Source organism: Falco rusticolus, chromosome 2 (genome assembly GCF_015220075.1).
Source record: "Falco rusticolus isolate bFalRus1 chromosome 2, bFalRus1.pri, whole genome shotgun sequence".
NCBI lineage: Eukaryota > Metazoa > Chordata > Aves > Falconiformes > Falconidae > Falco > Falco rusticolus.
This window is the reverse complement of record NC_051188.1, coordinates 17377818-17386116: the sequence shown is the minus strand read 5'-3', so window position 1 is coordinate 17386116 and position 8299 is coordinate 17377818. Positions and strand designations below refer to the sequence as shown.

The following is an 8299-nucleotide window of genomic DNA, read 5'->3' as shown; positions in this document are numbered from 1 at the left end:
CTAACACCTTCATCTTAAAAACAAGGAATAAGGCAGTGTCATGTACCCAGAGAAAGCTGACAACCTGGGAGCAGAAGTCTGTTTTGGAGCATGCGTATCAGGTTCCATTAGGCATCCTGCTAAAGAGGCATCAGACCTAAATGTGTTTCAAACCAGAACTTAGCATCTGCAAAGAAAACATGCAGGGTCTAAATCCCAGTTCTAGGTGCTTTCCTCCCTTCATTCCCTGCAGAGGAATCTCAGGAGGCTAATCCAGGATTGTAACCCTAAGCCACGTGGCCAGGTCTGCTATTTAAGCACTTTTACGCAGCCGGAATCAAGATCCCCAGGTTAACTCCTGATTCCTTCTGTAAAACAGATCTGGAAATGTTTCCTTACCCAGAAGAACATTGTATTAAAGGACCTGAAATGTGTAGATAGGGTGAGTGCCAATTAAGTTTCTTAAACAGCATTTACTTTATATATAGAGAACCTTTCAGCAACAATATTAAATTGTACTTGAATCCCCCCAAACAGTATCTTCTTAGTACAGCTATTAGTGATAATAAAACCCTAATTAATGGTAAATATAATTGCAAACCCAACAATTAATTCTCCTCTTGTGTGTAGCTCTGGAGAGTAAAATGGTAACTTAGTGCTGTGAATGAAAAAAATTGGCCCGTAGTTATTTAATTTTGGATTTGAAATGTCGTCTTTGATCTTTTGTTAGTTACTTCTTGGAGAGACAGGCAACTGCTCCAGAGCTGAAAGTAGAAGGACACATGAGTGAACAAATAGTGGCCAATGGCATGCAGAATTCAAGCATTCATGCATTAAAGTATAATAACTATTGTGCACACTGGCATGTCTCATAAACACCTTTGGATAGAACCGCTAAGGCAGGTCACAGCGAACTCTGACAACTAAACTGTGCTGTGTGCTTTTTGCTTAAAAACGCTGGAACTGTATAATCTGATTGCATAATGCAACAGAGCTCTGAAGTTTAGGGTGCTGGACTATGTTTTAGGAAAACTGAAACAAAGAGAATGCAGACCAGATTTCTAGATCATAGGACATAAATGCAGCAGAATTCAGCTGCAGATGCAAATTTTTTCTCATAACGACCAGCTATTAAGAGAGGTTCAACAGGAAGATCTTTCCTTCGAGTGCCAGCATTTGATTTCCTTGCCGTTATAGTTCCATGAAAATTACTTTTTAATCTAGACAGTTAATATCAATGCATGAAACACTGGTTCCCCGTCTCTCTTTTAAAAAAGTGGTTTTTAGTGTTGCTCCCATTTCTGACTTAGCCAAGGTGTTCTCAATGAAAAGCTAAAAGGAGTCTGTATTGAATCAGAAGCAGCCTGTAGTGTGTACCCTAGAACTGTGATGTACATTGGGGCTGTTTATCAAGACCAGGTAATGTGCTAGGTGAACATGTGTCTGCTGTAAATGGGATAGCTTACAAGGATTTGACTGGCCTGAATTAAGAAGTTACTTTATTTCAGGCACTGCAAGCTTTCAACAAGAACATTTCCATCATAGTTAAATGAAGTGTGTTTCTTGTACAGCTGTATTATTCTCCTCTTTGGAAGCAAAAAAACCCGACCCAACAACCAAACCAGATATTCTTGAGCGTTTCCTTTACCTTCCAAGCAGTACAACTGGACATTTGATGATTTAAAATGACATTTATAAGAATATTTCTAACAGAAAAGCAGAACAGAAAGTTCCAGGTTTTATTTTGCACGTCTTGTAATTCTAGATTATCTGTCTCACCATTTATGGGCTGTCTGGCTCTTCACTCCAGATAATTTCCTAAGTGCACAACAGGGGCAGAGCTAAGTCAAAGTAATTCCAAACAAAGAGATATTTGCCCTCAGCATTGCTTTTCTTTCTCCAAAATGAAAGCATTTAGTGAAAAATCTTCATTAACACCAAAAACAATACTGTTTATCAGTTGTCATCCAGAAGATAAATTCTTCAGCCTGTTCCTATTGAAAGCCAGAAGAGTATATAAAGGTCACTGGATGCATATCAGTGTTGCTTCCGTCTTAGTAGGACCAAATGCACCTTTGATTAACCTACTGTGGAAGTTATTGTATATTTATTTAATCTAAAGATGCATTGAACAGAACAAGAATTGGGTGGAGTGGGTTTACTGTAGTCTTTATACCCTTCCATTAAATATGAACAAGAAATTGCTGTAGCATGGTTTAAAATTTCTGCATATGTCCTTTGTACGTGATGTGAAAACAAGAAAATCTATTCTTGAACCAGATTTTTTTTTTTAATCCATTAGTCACTATTCACCATTCTCCTCCTGTTGTGTCATGCAGAGAGCGTGGCTGGCATCACCTGACCTGCATCGTCAATCACATAGTCCAAAAATCCATTGGCACACACCACAGATGACCAGCCAGCTAAAAATGAATCAGAAGTAATGTATTATATGGATTGCTTTGCAAAACTGCTAACAGAGGTAAGGGCCAGACTCATCGGGAACATTTACTTACTAGCATTGAAAAATCAGCTGGGGATTTTTGTGTTTTAAAGTCATTGTGCCTGGGGAAAGTTTCCTCAGCTGCTGCATTCGGGTCACAGCAGACTGGATCCATATTATCTTTAGTTTTTCCTCATTTGATGGGACTGTGGTTCATTTGCTCTTTTTGGCTTCTCTGCCCAGAATAGGCTCTTTGCCTCTCTCCTTCTCATGAGGGGAGGCTTTGCAGCCCAACAGCCCCAGACCACCTGTATTGAAGCTGTCTCTTCAGATTGTCAGAAGTTTAAATACATTTTTTTTCCAAGAGATTCCACCACAAGCTGTCTGAATTTACAATTTTCTCTCCAGGGACATCCATGTAAGAACAAACTATGCCCAGGCTTTGTAAGATCTTTTAAAAAATAGCCCTGTTTTTAACTCAGAGTTGTACAGATCAACACTCAGCTAAAACACCTGTACCCAATTCAATGCCTCATTTCCCTCCTCGTTAGTGAGTTCTCTGGGGAATACAGTGCACTTCTGCACATGGCTTCTTCATCAAGTCACACACGTGTCCCCTGCAGCCCATCTCCTCCCTTCGTAGCTGTTTCCATGGTGAAAATGACCTCATTTCTGCAAAAGTGGATCCCTCAGTTCTCTCCTGTTCAAGCTTCCTTGACGTTACCTCCCTCTCAGTTACCATTTGTTGGGGACACCTTCAGTTTGCTTCATCAAGTGACCAGTTCCCTACCAGAACATTCAGTTAGTGACTACTTAGTGAAAAGCCAACCCTTAGCAAATTATACCCTGAATCATAGACTTTTTTTTTTTTTTTTTTTTTGGCTATGGAAGCACCTCTTAAATTGTAAGTCTCCAAAATTCACTGGCCTTTCCGTGCTGGTCTTAGCCAGGTGCAAGCACTTCTGCCGTCTTCTAGGGATTTGCCTCTTTGTGAAGCACCCCATGGAGAACACAGAGCATCCCCTGAAAATGCTACTGTGTAAAATGCCAAGGATTCAGGAAATTCTTCAGTTTTGGTAACTTTAATGCTCTGTGTGTAGAGCCACAGTGTGTATTAAGTAGCTGATTAAGACCCAGTCCTTTGAGACTCATTGAAGTATCCATTTCTTTAAAGCTTGGTTTTCCTGAGGAGGAACAGCAGCAGTTTTCAATTTTCAATCTCTGACAATTTTCAGTGAAATCTGTGTGAACATGTTTTTGACTTTTCCTAAAACTGCCTTCGCTCCTCCTTTAGTAAACATATGCCAAGAGCAGCTCAGGCTGGGTTTGATACAACATTTGGGGGTTTTTCATTTACCTGTAACAGGACCAACTGCTCTAACACCCTTGATTTGTACACGACTGCCAACATTTGCCCTGTGACAGGAAAGATCTGGCCAAACACCACCCTTGTACCTCCCCACTGGTAAACCTGGTCACCTAATACCAGCTTGTTTAGTATATGCCAGGTTAATTTGTTAATAGATGTATGACTTTGCTTCAAAATCCTGACAAAATACCAGCTTCTTTTACTAAACAGACATAATTCTCCCATGCTTCAGTGTCACCCTTAGGCAAGCTGCTAAATAATTAAATTAGAAAAACATGAGAGTAAGCAGCATAGGAATGGGTAACATTCCCCAGCAATCTTAGTTTTTTTCATACCACACAGGCTTTCTTGTCTTTTTTTCCCAAGTGAACAGCCAGAACTATTTCAGACAGATGCCCCAGTAACCTTTGATATTCCCTACAGATCTTTCCTTGTCATAAAGAATCCAAAAGCAGCACTCTCAAAGAAATCAGAAACCTCGTTTTCTGCAAAAGCTCACTTCTTGATCTTCTCCAAGGGAAGAGGGTATAACTCTGCCTCTACCCTCTACATACAGCAAAGAGCAGCTGCTCTGACTAGAAGGTAGAAACTTTATTTTTTTCTGTACCACCTAATGTTATTTCTATATCTGTATATTTTTATAAGTCCTTTCTTAGTATCCGCACAATGTAGAAACTGAATAAAAGGGATATAAGCTGTATCTTGCTCTTGACAGATTCAGCTCTGAGAAAAATGTGAGAAAGATCATGGTTCAAGCAATGAAAGATGAACAAGAAGCTCGGATTCCCTTGGATGTCTGCCAGTGGATACTGGCTGATTCACTTTGGACAACTCACTCATATAAACAACTTCCTTCTTGCAGCAAGAGTTTTGAGACTGTCATACCCACGAAGTGGTTAGGACCCCAGCCGTGCACCTCTTCTGAAGGATGGTCTCATGTGGCACGGTACTTCAAGTACTGTGTGGAAGCATTGGTTCATAGTGCCACCTACAGAATCACCACTTCCACTTGATGATGAATTAAGGGGACAACACGTGGGAAGTATCTCTTACCTTTCTCTTTTAGGACCTGTATATTAATTTGACATTATCAGAAAATTGTGAAACAAAAGCCACAATCTTTTAAATGTTAAAATTATAAAGATTTTCAAGAGAGGAATGATATGATGCACCTAGGGTATTTTTAAGCATCTTCCATTAATCTAGGCTGTGAAGTGAAAATTCCTGCCCTGGAAAGCAAAATAAACCTAAACACAAATTGACAGTGGAAGGAGGAAAGATCTGGGACTTTAATACAAGGATAACCCTTATGAATGATGTGCAGACATTGGAAAACATATGTAACTTATTAGGCCTAAAAATACGGAATTTACTTTCCATGTTTAAGAGAATATTTTATTTCAAAAATATAAATTCAATGAATATACTGCATTGTTTTAAAAAATGAAATTACACAATCTATGAATGGAATCCTGTTTGTACCAGTTGCTGTACAAGTATATTTGAAGAGATGATTTGTACACTTGGAGTGTAGAGCTACAGTCTGAAGGATACCCACTCAAAAACGTCAGGAATCAGACTAGTCCTTGAAGGAGTGTGAACTGGCGTTGGCACATGGCAATGAAAACTGTAGTGGAGAAAGCTATCCAAACAACGTATTGGTATGAAGATATCCTTTTGGCTTACTTTCCTTGAGGCTAATAACTATATGTGTGTGTATCTATCTATCTATATAAAATTAAGAGAAGTAGACAGGACAATAAGGGGAAGTTTGGACTTCAGACATGTCTTTTGTCAATTTCTGCTTGCAAAATTTAAGACCCTGTGGGCCACTGCTAGAGATATCGAGATCCATCAGCTGAGTTTGAGAGATGCCTCACTGGCATCTCCAACAGGGCAGGCATAGTTATCCCTTACATGACCAGTTATTAGTGTGCCAAGCGTGAAAGAGACATTGCTTTTTCCAAAGATAAGTTGATGCATGTTAGAGAATTGTTTCAGTTTTGGGCATGTTCTCACAATGATTCTGGTTTTAGTGAAAACTTACACCCAGGCAGTTGCACAGCAGCAAGAATGTAGAAATGATGTACAGTGAGGCAACGCGAGTTGCTTCTTGCTCCAGGCCAGGCCAGGTGCTGGGAAAGGGGTAATCGCTGTTTTATCTTTATTTGCTCTTTACTTCCACACCACACACCACATCCTGGAGTTAGACCTTGCCATTTGTTGAAGAAGCCCCAGACATCTGTCCCAAGGGCATTTGCCACCTTCTAGTATCTATGAATCTAAAAGACCTGGGAAAAGTAATTGATTGTCTCTAAAGAAGATTAATTGAAAACAACTATGTATGGAGTCATAGCATATAGGAGTTTGAGAGTCCCTGTTCCACCAAATGTTACAATTGGAGAACATTTTAAAGTGATTGTAGAAGTTCTAGCGAAAAATAGTGGGATTAATCAGCCTATGATTCCTTCCCCCATGGAGAGTGGTACTTGAGTAGAAAATTACTTAAAGCAGGCAGAATAGATGTTATCAGTCTGACTGTCATTCTTTTCAGTTTGGGGAATCTCACTGGTCCCTAAGGAAAGAGTAATCACATTCCTTGACTCATGCTGCACTGGTAAGGGCTGGTATGTTCAAATTACTGGGAACATGCATTGTATTGGGTAGAGAGCAGGGAGAAGGAACAGCTCTGTAATTACAATCCCACTTTCTGAAGCAGGTATTGGTACAAGCTGGGCTGAAAACTTCTGAAATAGGAAACAAAGAACAGGGAGAGAGAACTTTCTCACCCTCTTTGTGAGTAGCTACAAGCTACATTTCTACCAAGTTTTCAATTCTTGCACCTTTTATGTGTGACCTTTATAATCAAAAAAGGGCCAAGATCAGTTCCTTTGGGTTGAACTACTTGGCTTAATATACGACAAAGTGTAAAATCAAAATACAGAAGGAAAGGCTGAATTAAAGATACCTTTTTATTGCTATAAAACACAGTTAAGTTGTGTATCTCTTCTCATGTTTGCCCTTTAGGTTTTGATGCTCTTTGGATTTATGGTGGAGTGCTAAGTGAAAATGATAAACAGAATATAGATACTGGAAAATGGAAACGTTTCTTGTCAGCCTGCTTAATATGAGCAGCCACCCAGTCAGTGGAAGAGATTCCAGGTTTGAATGTACTTCCTGATGCTTCTTCTACCCTTTCACCTTTTCTTTCACGCCTCTTTCTGAGATACTAACTTACCATGAGATACTTGCTATGCATTTTATGTCTGTCTCTGTCGAAGGAAAACATCTGACTGCCTAGTAGTGAGGTCTGTTGAGTTTGGTTTTGACTCAATGTCAAAACATGCTGTTTGACCTTTCACCAAGGAAAGTGGCACTTTCCTTTTAATCCAGATTTCTTAACAGAACTGCAAAAAGAGTTTAAAGGAGACTTTTCCTATTAAAAGGGTGTTCTAAAGTACATAAAGGGTCTCAGCTTTGTCTTGGCTAAAAATGTGGTATTATACTGTGGGAAATGTTACCCAAATGCTTCATATGTTTGAAACCTATCAGTTATCTTGTTCTCATTACTATGGGCAAACAAACATGAACCTACTTAAGCAGTGTATTTTCTTCCTGGTGGTATATGGGATAGATCAGAGATAATTTGTGAAACTATTCTGGTTTGGTTTTGGATGGTAACTTTTCTATGTTTCTTAGCATGTAATCTAACAACTGTAGAGAGAGCTCTAACTGATATTTTTCTTGGCCACCAATGTATTGGGTGGAATTAATCTGATCAGGGGTTCACTTCTAAAGGACAAAAGTCTGCATTTAGGTCTGAGGTATAGATTGTCTTTACTGTCAAGTGAGAAGAGTGGACACCAGTTTTATATAGCTTGAGTGTAACTGAGCACAACTGATGTCTAGCACCACTGGAGATACCCTAAGCAAGCCTCCTTGGCCTCCAGGTGCCAGTGTGTCCCACAACACATATGACAGCATATCCTGGGACATCTACAATGACAGCAGGCATCTTAGTTTAGGCCTTTACTTCATTTGATTATAGGAAGAGCATGCAGTAGCTAAGTGGAAACTGACATCTTTAGTGAGGACAATCTTTAATGTGATCGCCTGTGACTTCTGTAAGAAGTCCAAACACATGAAATTTCTTGTCATTTCTGTGACTGTTTAAAACATGGATCCTTTCTGTGATTATCTGTATTTGCTAAGCCTAGTAACATCTGATGGTCTTGATAATAAAATGAAAATCTGATTGCTCTTGTTGTGATGGAGCCTGTCATAAAAGGTGCACTGAAGGGGTGATAGGAACTGTGTTGGGTTGTGAACAGACAATAAAGTGGAACAGCTTGTCAAAGTGATGTGGAAATGCACCCAGGAGAACTGAAGAAGCCAACTTTATTCCTGTCAAAAAGTGGTAGAAACCAAACTGCCATGGGTCAGAGGAGAGTGGCTCAAGCCAAGTGCCTGGGTAAATTTAATCTAAACATGAATACAGTAGTTGTACA

General features: G+C 39.5%; 1 long non-coding RNA gene across 1 annotated transcript; it reads left to right on the top strand.

The window, feature by feature from the left end:
• Positions 1-311: 311 nt before the first annotated feature.
• LOC119143344 lies at positions 312-7967 on the top strand. The gene is made up of 3 exons (XR_005102677.1): positions 312-421; positions 2319-2461; positions 4507-7967. It is a non-coding gene; the product is annotated as an uncharacterized LOC119143344 (long non-coding RNA).
• The last annotated feature ends 332 nt before the right edge of the window (positions 7968-8299 follow it).